The 10,927-nt window shown below is 33.5% G+C and overlaps 1 long non-coding RNA gene across 1 annotated transcript; it reads right to left on the reverse strand.

Annotated features, from left to right (window-relative positions):
• Window positions 1-342: 342 nt before the first annotated feature.
• On the reverse strand, window positions 343-9,098 carry LOC126746991 (uncharacterized). Its single transcript, XR_007664060.1, has 3 exons — window positions 9,034-9,098; window positions 8,574-8,759; window positions 343-2,185 (listed from the first exon to the last, which is right to left on the reverse strand). It is a non-coding gene; the product is annotated as an uncharacterized LOC126746991 (long non-coding RNA).
• Between the last annotated feature and the right edge of the window lie 1,829 nt (window positions 9,099-10,927).

The raw sequence follows: 10,927 nt of genomic DNA on the forward strand, positions 1-10,927 counted from the left end.
AAAGGTATTAAAACAGGCACAAGTAAAGATACAAGCGCGACATAATTCTTATGAAACCAATTTAAATTGTTTGATTTTGCCTAAAATTACAAATAAAATACCGGCTTTACCCATTGACACTTCCAATCTAAAAATTCCCACCAATCTTGTTTTGGCGGATCCAGGGTTTGGTGAACGTGGGCCAATTGATATTTTAATGGGATGTGAAAGGTTTTGGGACTTATTGGCTATTGGTCAAATTAAGTTGGAAAATAATTTACCTATTATTCAAAAAACTCACTTGGGCTGGGTTATTTCAGGGACTATAAATGAGCAGAGTAAATCTAATATTTTTTGTCATTTTTGAACTACTGACCCTCTTGAACAGTATTTAAAAAACTTTTGGGAGATTGAAGAGAAGCCCTACGATAAAATATTATCTATTGAAGATCAACAGTGTGAAGATCTTTTCCAGGCTACAACTAGGGGAGACTGGCCTAAAATGACATACCACTTTATTTTTGCTTATTAATTTTTTATTCTTTTAATGTATACATACAAAATCATTAGTAATTTGTAATACTAAAGGTTTATAATAAGAATATAACCTAATTTTTTTTAAATAATATAATAATCCTGGCGAAAAAAATATAAAAAGAAATATGTAAATGTGTCATTTTACCCGAGCATACTTGGGTAAAATGACATAAGAAACTTACATAGGTACATAAGGTCATTACAAGTTAAAACTAACAAAGTTTACATACATATTGTTTGCTTGTTTTAGAAATACCAGCACACTCACAATGTGCCCATTTCGAGCACGATTGACATCTAACCCATGTTTCCTTGGACTTGGACATAGAGTACAAACTGTTACAATATAGGCAGGGTGGATCATCGTCGTCTTCATCTTGAAACGGCTTTTCATTATCAGAGTTTTCGTCCATTGGGACAAAGTGTTCGGATGCTACTATGGCAGCCTTACGTACTTCTGCCTTCCGCTTTCTTGGGTTTGCTTGTATCCCGGATGAACTTGGAAGAGGGGAAATGTCTTGTGGGCGAATAACTGAAATATTGTTTATATTCAATGAATGGTTAGCCACTTGAGTATCACCATCTTGATATCTATCTGTGACCATTGCAGGGTTAAACAGATAATCAGGAAATATATCTGGGTTTAGCGGCCATATTCCTGTTTTCATAAACCCACTTACAGCATTTTGATTTGTAGCTGCTTTTCCATATGCTGCAGCAAATAACCCGCCAATCTGATATGAAGAAACAGTTCTGCCTGGATGACATTTTAGCCATTTTGTAACTTCTTGATCATAAAATGTTTTTAATGGCCCAAAAAAGCACACATCTAAAGGTTGCAGCCGGTGGGTGCAATGAGGTGGGAAACATATCATTTCTATTCCATTTTCTTTAGCAAATCTTGTAACGTCTAGAGTTTTATGGCTAGCATGACCATCAATTAGAAGTAACACTTTATTTGCCTTTGAAGGATTAGAATATTCTCTAAAATGTTGCATCCATTTTATAAAAATCTCGCCCGTCATCCAGCCTGTCTCCTGAGCTATTCCCAATGTACCTAAGGGAGCCTTGTCGGTCAGTTCCTTTTTCCAGTTTTTTCTGGGAAAAAAGAAGGGGGAATATAGGCTCCTGATGCGCTCATGCAAACCACAGCCGTAATATGCTGCCCCCTTTGAGCACTTGAAATTAAGCCAACTTGTTTTCGACCTTTGGTAGCAAGTATTCGGCTAGGTTTTTGGACAGTAGACAGGCCAGATTCGTCTACATTCCAAATGCGCGTGGGGTTGATATGCTCTTTTTCAATTGTCTCTTGAAAAGTTCTAAAAAAATTAGCAATTTGCGGTTTATTGAAGGATTGTGCTCTGGCGGCCGCAGTAGCTTCAGGCTTTCTAAGAGATATATCGGGGTTTCTGGACCTAAATCCACGTAGCCAATCCCAACCAGCCATTTTAGTAGTTGAGTTGAACCTGTGTGCAATTCCATTTCTTTCTGCCAGTTGATACGCCAAAAAACGAACTTCATCGCATGATAAACCAAATAAACAAGATTCCAATAATTTGATATGTTGAACTAGGTCCCTCTCCAACTCTACGGAAAACGTGGTTTCGTATCGGCCTAGACCCTTATCAGTAGCTCACGCGTGGTTTTTCTTGAGTAATTTCCAACCATTCTAAAAAAAATAAGAAGAAATAATTCATTTTGAGAAACTGTAAAAAAATAAGGGCAAAATGACATACTATGTCATTTTACCCAACTTGCACCACAAACACGTGTTTATTTATAAAAATGTTATTTATCAAAAAAAATGTTAAAATGTTGTTATTTTACCAATAAATAAGATTAATACATTCCTGTAATTAGGTTAGAGCGTAAAAAATTAAACTTTAAATACTTTCGTTAAATCTTCTGTTTTAAAACACAAACATTTTGTAGACTTGAAAAAATACAAAGCACGCCCTAAGAACATAAACGCCAAACTAATCTCGATATTTTTAATACGCGTAATATAAAGACATGCCGAGACACTGTTGACATAAAGTTATTCTGAAAAATACTGTTGCCAAGTTGGAGATTTTGTACCTATGTTGTTTTACCCTAGTATGTAATTTTAGGCCAGCCTCCCCTACGCGAAATACCGATGGTCGATTTGTGGTTAATTTGCCCCTAAAATATTCCTCTGACGTTCTGGGTGATTCTTTAGAAAGTGCCACCAAACGCTTTTTTAGTTTGGAACGAAAACTGAACAAAAATGTTCATTTAAAGCAGGATTATACTAATTTCTTAGAAGAGTATGAATCCCTCGGGCATATGTCTCAAACCAATTTTGACCAATTAACAAAAAGGTCTTACTTCCTACCTCACCATTGCGTAATTAATAATTTAAGCACCACCACAAAGTTGCGTGTGGTCTTTGATGGCTCTGCGAAGACATCTAGCGGCTATTCTCTTAACGACATTCTTTTGGTTGGACCAACCGTTCAGGACAGTTTATTTTGTTGCGATCAAGGCAACACAAAGTTCTTCTTACAGGTGACATTACTAAAATGTATCGCCAAGTCCTGGTAAAAAATGATCAACGCGACTTGCAATTAATTCTTTGGCGTTGTGATCCATCTGAGGCCGATCATTTTAATAAAAATAAGTAAAATGGAAGATAATCTAACATTTAATGTAAAATTTGTACAAATCGTTGAAAAATACAATGTTTTGTATGACCATACCATGGAAGACTACTCAAATAGGCATGTGCAAGTAAAAGCCTGGAACGAAGTTGGAAAAGAAATAAATGAAACAGGTAGTGTTTACTTTTATAATATAATATACAGCGTGTCCTGGTAACATCTTACGAAATGGGTTTTTTTTATTATTGAGTAAAAAACAGAAAGTGTTCAGAAAAAGTTCTGGTTTGTTAAAAAATAATATTTTCGTGCAAAATGTTTTTCTATTGTATACGGGGATCAAAAATATAAATGTCTTAAGTCTCCTTGAGTTAACAAAATAAAACATATTCAGAAAAAGTTCTACTTCGTTAAAAAACAAGATTTTCGTGCAAAAATCAAAAAAAACAAAAAAAAATGTTTTTCTATTGCATACAGGGAGGCCCAAACATTGAATGAACGAAGCAGACTTTTTTTGGAACATTTTTTGTTTTTTTTTTTAACTCAATAAAAAAACCCATTTGGTAAGAAGTTACCAGGAGACGCTGTAATTATAAACATAATTATTAATTTAAAAACGTGAAGAAGAACAGTTATATTATTTTAGGGCTGATTTACATATGAACATAATCTATCTCGCAATATTATCGCCTCATTTGTGCGGCGCTGATATTGAGGGTGAAAATTTTGTAATATTTGTTGTGTGTTATTATTAGGGTAGGGTGGGGCTAGTTGAGCCGGATTTGGAAAAATGAAGGGTCATGTTGTTATTATTTAATCTAAATAATTAAACATTCTAGGGATTATTGATGTATATATTTGTTTTTAAAAAGCAATTAATAAGTTTGACGAAATATTGTTTTATTTAGGTAAAAATTACTGCAATATGGCTGGGTACAGTTGACTCAACTTACCCCACATATGGGCCAACTTGAACCGAAACATGGGGCCAGTTGAACCACACAAACTAAACTAGCATAATGGGTGGTTAAGTCAGTTTTCTGATAAATAATAAAAATCTAATTTTAGAAATACTCAAAAAATTTATTACCAAAACTAAATTAAACATTTTGGAAATTAAAAACTAATCGCTGTCGCAGTTTATACACATATAATATATACTAGTACCCGGAGTGCACCTTAAATGAGCCCATTTTTTGCAATTGGAACACTGTATCCATTCTTCACCCGAAACACTATCTGTAAATGCTGCTACGCACATCAGACATAAACATTCATCATCTTCAGACTCAGATGATGGCAATGGGGAAAAAGATTTCTTATTTATTTTATGCTGTTTTATGTTCTTGGAAAACTTGTTTTCTTTTTCTCGAGCAACGACTCCTAGAGTCTTTCCCTCGTCTGAATGTGAAGAAGTAATATTGGACGTCGCTCTTTAGTTTTCAATAGTGTATTACCTGAGTAGGACACATCTGTTAAAATAGCTTTTTTAGCAGCTTCTTTCGTCTTTTTGTCTACTTTACCAGAACTTTTCATTTTCCTTTTGCTTTGTTCTTCAGCAAGTGCTTCTTTTTCTGGCGTGTCTGTCAAAATCGCGCAAGCTCTCTTCTTTCTCTGGTTTTGTGTTTTTCTTGGTCCTGCCTTAGGCATAGGCCGCAAGCTTTCAGGTGAAAAAACTCCAGTAGATGTAGATGGTATGGCGTTGTCATCAGGTGTTTCTGGAGCTATATGGTTTGGGAAGTGCTGGCAGAAATGCTGTTATTTTCTGTCGACGGCGGCTGAGATATAGATTCGGGAACTGGACGATCAGTCACATATGATGGCGCGAAATCTGTATCAGAAAATATATCACGATTATAAGGGTATATACCTAATGGCAAAGCTGTGGCAACAATTTTTGGTATTTCGTATATGCTAATTGTCTGTCCGGGGTCTTGTTACGAAGCCATGCATCCTGAGCAAAGGCCCGAAGACTGACACGTCCAGTGGCTGAAGTTTGTGGGTGCAGTGTGGTGGGAATGAAAGCGTTACCACTTAGTTGTTCTTTGCATATTCTACGGTCTCAATTGATAAATGTGATGCATGATTGTCCAGTAAAAGTAAAACAGGAGACTGTTTAGTAGGGCTTGTATGTTTGTAGCGCGTAACTCGGTTCAAACCAATTTATTTCCAACCCGTGTGAGTCATACCTACTATCCAACCACAAAAAAATTACTAAGTCCAGACAAGCAAATTTTGTTTTAAAAGATTCAGAGATTTGGTGGCCGCCAGCTTTTAGACGGTGGAGAAGGTAGTGGGAGAAATTTTAATAAGAGCGCCACTTGATTTAAATATTTTACACCAAACCCTGATATATTATGATGGTAATATAAGCCCCCCTTCATCAAGAAAATGATGACCTATAATGCCTGTACCTAGATCCTAAAAGCTGAAAATAATTTGGGAAAACTCAAATAACAATCCATAGGTCCACCAGATTGACATAATCATCCAAGAATTTACATAGTCACTTCCATTTATATAAAAAAATTAAATTCCACTAAGATATTTAAATTTAGATAATTATTCAAAATGTAATACTGTAGTAATTTTAAGTAAATAAAAAAATTGATAAAAGAGTTAAGAGTTACTTGAGGTATGCTTAAGGCGAGGAATTAGTGAAAAAAAACAAATCCGCACTGAACTACTGTTCAAGGGGAAAATCCAAAACGTGATCACGTGTTGTTTACAAGAAGTATATGTTTGGATCCTAATTCACAATACCTCACTGGCCCTAAATACCTTTTACAAACTCTAGTCAAGTCACATTAATCTAAATAAAACTTTTAAATAGTAAGGTTCGAATTTGAAAGCCTATTAATGGTATGTTGGTGCAATAAAACCTATTACCCCCAACACTAAATCAAACCGTTCAATAAGAGAAAAATAAAATAAAATAAAATGTGCAAAAACTTGCGTGTCCTCTAATCTCTTATGTATTTTGGCTAAGGTAGCTTAACTCGACAGCTCTGGAACCAGTCAGCTACAACCAGGGTAACGACCACATGGGCAAGTCGATTTCAGGCAAGTTCCAATCCAAAATCGCAGAGCCACAGTACAATGCTCAGTCCAGGCTGTGTTGAGGCTCACTTCAGCCGGTTGCCAACAGTGTTGGGATGACCAGAAGAAACCAGAGAATAGGAAGAGACCAGAGAATAGAGGAGAGAATGAGAAAAAGGAGAGGCCTCTAAAATAGAGGACAAAAAAAATCAGTAAAATAAACACACAATCAATTCTATGGCAAGTACCAACATGTTGCTACATACCTAAGGTGGTGAGCGAGGCCTAGAGTTGTGTCGTTTTGTGGTTAGAAAATTTCAAAATCCCATAAATGGTGTGGGAGCAGCCGACCAAATACAAAAATATCAGGTCAATCCGAAATCCTCTCGGCTACAACTTCCCACTAGACGTTCATCAAATTAAACCCCAAAACTTGGGAGGAATATTTTTCCATTCAACCAAATTCCCGGCAAGATGAACTTAAATTTTCCTTAAAACCACAAAATGTCGACTGTTCTTTCTGATAACGGGATGGCTACCGGCTGGACAAGGAACTGACGACTCCAGACAGTGACAGGTGACAATGGCAGTGAACTTGTCACTCTCTCTCTCTTCGACACGATCTGACCCTGCCTCTTGGTGCAAACTACGCGGAGCCTCACTCTATCAAAATAGAAATTTCGCAATACCACAGCAAAATGATACTGCTCGGATACTAAAACATGGAAAACTAACAAAATTTTCCCAACGGGGCTACGAAATTCCAATTTTCCTCTTACGTCGCTCTGCCTAATTTATGACGCTCTGTCATCCGCCAAATGGAAACCAAACTTTAATGTGAAACAGCAACGCTGCCAAACCTCCACAACAACAAGTGTGTCAATAGTCATTACTGTCAATCACAGTCACTGTCAATCGGCTAGTAGGGTTAGAAACCAGATGTAAAGGCACGTTTATTTACTAAAACTTAACTTGAAGAATTGAAGGGAAATATAGCAATCAAAACTGGGGAGGCCAATTTCAAATCAATTAGGATACCTTGCCCGACATGATTCCGCTATAGAAGAAAGTATTTGTAAGTTTTCCTACACTAACGGATCATCATCTAAAAGGTCTTATTTACTCCACTCATAGCGCAATCTGTGGCACAACAGCACCCTCTAGAAGTCCCTCCATACCCCAGACATATACCGGTCTCATAGAAACTCTTGACAAACAAACCAAAGGTCAGAAAGTTCCCAACACCAGGTACATGAATACACAGAGGTGTGCTGACAGGATAGGGTAGGTAAATACATTCCTAAAAATAATCAAACCCCAAAAGCCTTAAAAAATAAATTGCATTGCTATCAAACCCCAAATTCCATTTATAAAACTGTAAATCACACAACCCTTTCAAGCCGATACCAAAACCCATAAACTTTTGCCCGAATTTATATGAAATCCCATGTCGAGTCCAAGTCGAGATATTAGCAAAAATGTGAAAAAAATTAAAGAAAATTTGTTTTTTTCCCATGGTACTTTTTTTTCTGAAAATGATTATTGACAAATTTTAATGTAAGCCCTAAGTCATTCTCGCGATTTGAAAAACATACCGTCATATTTCTTAATAACTCTTTTAATTGACACAACTCTTGCTCACTAATATCGCCCACTTACATGCCATCCAAATTTAAATCATATTCAATGGTCTTAACAATATTTACATGATGTTGTTTCGCCCTTAAGATAGGTCCAACCATTGTTGCCCTCCCCATAAGTTGACCTGTCTCACTCATTGGACAGGACTGGTGCCCACATTGTTGGTTAAAAGTGCATTCTGCATTGTAGCTTTTTTAATTAGGGGATGGCAATTTATTCAGCAAATAGAGTGCTCTTAAAACTTTTCTAATCAACATTTTGCTAATAAACTAAGATTAAAAGATTAAAGTAATTTAATTCATATTATTAGAGATCCCAATTTTAGGATTTCATAAATTATATGCCAAACCTTCTATATAATAATATGCCCACAAATATAATTTTTTTTACTCACTACTTAATTATTAAATAAAGTCAAATAGATGAAAAAACAGATATGGCTTTTTCATTTTATATAACAAATTATCAGCGACTCGGAATTTGAAAATTTGTTACTTAAAATGATTAAGTAGTAATCTGGTTTTATAAAAGATTAATCAGGCAGATAAAATAAGAAATATTCTGGTCTGTTAAAATTACAAAAAATTGAGTTTTAATTAATTTGACTTTAAAAAATTGCATAAATCTTAAATAAAAATATTAACTGATCAGTCTTTTTTTGCGTCAGTTCTGTTTCATTTAAAATTTTTGGTATTCTTAAATTAGTCCACCTATAAGTAGCAATTTTTGTAAAAAGTTTAATTAATAGAATAAACTTACTTTACATTAATTTGACTATCCTGAAGAGCTTTAAAACAGCTTTTTTGGTCCTAACCCCATCAATAGAACTTTTCAACGAGTCTATTCTCCAATTCATATTTTTTTAGGTAATTTCTGGTTTATTTTTTTCATCAATAATCAACACGACTTAGAAACCTTTTGCCAGATAGGTTATAGTAAAAATATCTAAAAATTATTAATATTCTAAACTCATTTAAATCAAAACCATTGCATTGTTCATTTTTACAAAAGACATTTGTGTGTGTAAAATTTTTTTACATTATATAATGATACCATCCACATAAAATCAACATCTAAATATAAAGAATAGCCATGTATATATATTACATTTTTTATGTTACTAGTTATTGGGTGTTACTATGTTGAGTGCAGGAGATTCAAACACACAAACAAACAAAAATTAAGATTTTAATGATGAATGTATAAACAATTAACTTACCAATCATTTCAGAATTCTGTTGTTTGAGAATATCTAAAAAAATATGGATTTATCCAAAATGTCTATTGCATAAATTGAGATGAAAAAGGTTGGAATATGTATTAAGTATGGGTTGTTGATAAACGTCCTCCAGCTGAAAGTAATAAAATTATAAAATTTATATTATTTTATTAAAGTCCGATCCTTACACTACTTCTTATTGATTAAAATATCAAGTACTTACTTTTAAAGATTTGATTTTGATTGAAAAGCAGAAATATATATTTTTCCTAGTTTTCCAAACACTACACAAAACAAAAATAAATAAATAAAATGTGAAGTTGACGTTGACAATTTAGACACGGGCCTCAAGCTAGAGCTGGGCACCAGTATCGTATGTGTACCGTACATTCCAAATTTTTACTTTAAAGCTGTCTTGCTGTCGGGCTTCAGCGCGGTCGAAATTTAAAAATCTAGTGGCTTGGAAAACAATTGAATGTTGGTTTGTAACGATTGTTGTTTCTAAATAAGGGACATACAACATTGTTCATTCTGTAATTTATGAAAATAAAATGGCGGAAGAAAACCCACAACAACCTATGGATCAGGAAGCCAGTAAGTATTTATAATTTTTGTAATAATGTATTGTGATTATTAACATATTTTGGTAAAATAATAAAAATATATTATTATGTAAGTAAATATATATTGGATAGAAGATGCTTATTTTAATTTGCACGAAAATTTTGTAGCAAAACTGTTCATTCGTCTGCTTTTAGGAATATAAAGCGAAAGTTTTTTTTTTAAGTATGCCATATTTGTTAAGAAAAAATTGTTGTAAACTAAACATAAAAAAGTTTTCGGATATTTATATTTATTATTATTTCATTTTTGCATAGATACGTCATCGGGTAGTGTGAAGCCCCCTCCGCCCAAAAATGACTTGCAGGCCTTACAAGGGCGATTAGACCATGTCCTACAGGGCATAAACTATATGGCCGAGCGGCTAAAGGTATGTTACGTCCTATTTATAAGTAATTCTTTAATATACACATGGCTAGTGAACGATGTTACATTAAATATGTTTTTTTTTTAATATTTGGTTGATATGGTAAGGTAATAATTAATTTTGCTCAATTACTCTAACATAATTTCTTTTTTGCGACGTTAGTTTTCGATAATATAATTACTTATTATATTAATTAAGTTTTATTTATCAGCTATTTAATTTCGTCAAAAGTTTATGTCTTGAATATCAGATTTGTTTTATATGATTCGCAGGAATCGGGGTATGCTTTATAGTTTCATCCTAGAATCAGATTTAAGTAGTTATTATTTAGCTCATCATACAAAATAAATGCACTTGGATTTAGTTTTTAATAAAGGAATGATTTCATTTCGTAATCAGTGCAAGAATATTTATTCACACTCTTGTTTTTATAAAAAAAAAGCTTTATTTCTCCAAGGAAATATATGATTTTATAGTAGTATAACTAATTAATGATGTAGTAAGTATAAGCGTTAGCTTATATAAGTATATTCTACCAAAATAAACTATAGACTTGGTGCATTTATCATCTAATTAAATTATATATTTTACTACATCACAGAATTAAATAATTGCATATTCTTTCGTAATTTGCTTTATATTAAAATTATCTCTATATAATTGTATTTGTTGACATTTATATTGTCTAAAATGTTTAATATTTCTTTTAAAATACGTTATGAGTGAGCCTGGGCGCTATCTAAAACTATCCTGTTTTTACTTTTATACCATCATCACCAACAATTATGTTTTAAATCATTAAATAAGGTATATATATATGTAAATAAAAAGCTAAACATTTCATACAACTGTGAATGATAAATAAATTGATTTAAAATTAAAATAACTTAGTCATAGGCCGGTATT

This window comes from Anthonomus grandis, chromosome 18 (assembly GCF_022605725.1).
Source record: "Anthonomus grandis grandis chromosome 18, icAntGran1.3, whole genome shotgun sequence".
In the NCBI taxonomy this organism is placed as follows: domain Eukaryota; kingdom Metazoa; phylum Arthropoda; class Insecta; order Coleoptera; family Curculionidae; genus Anthonomus; species Anthonomus grandis.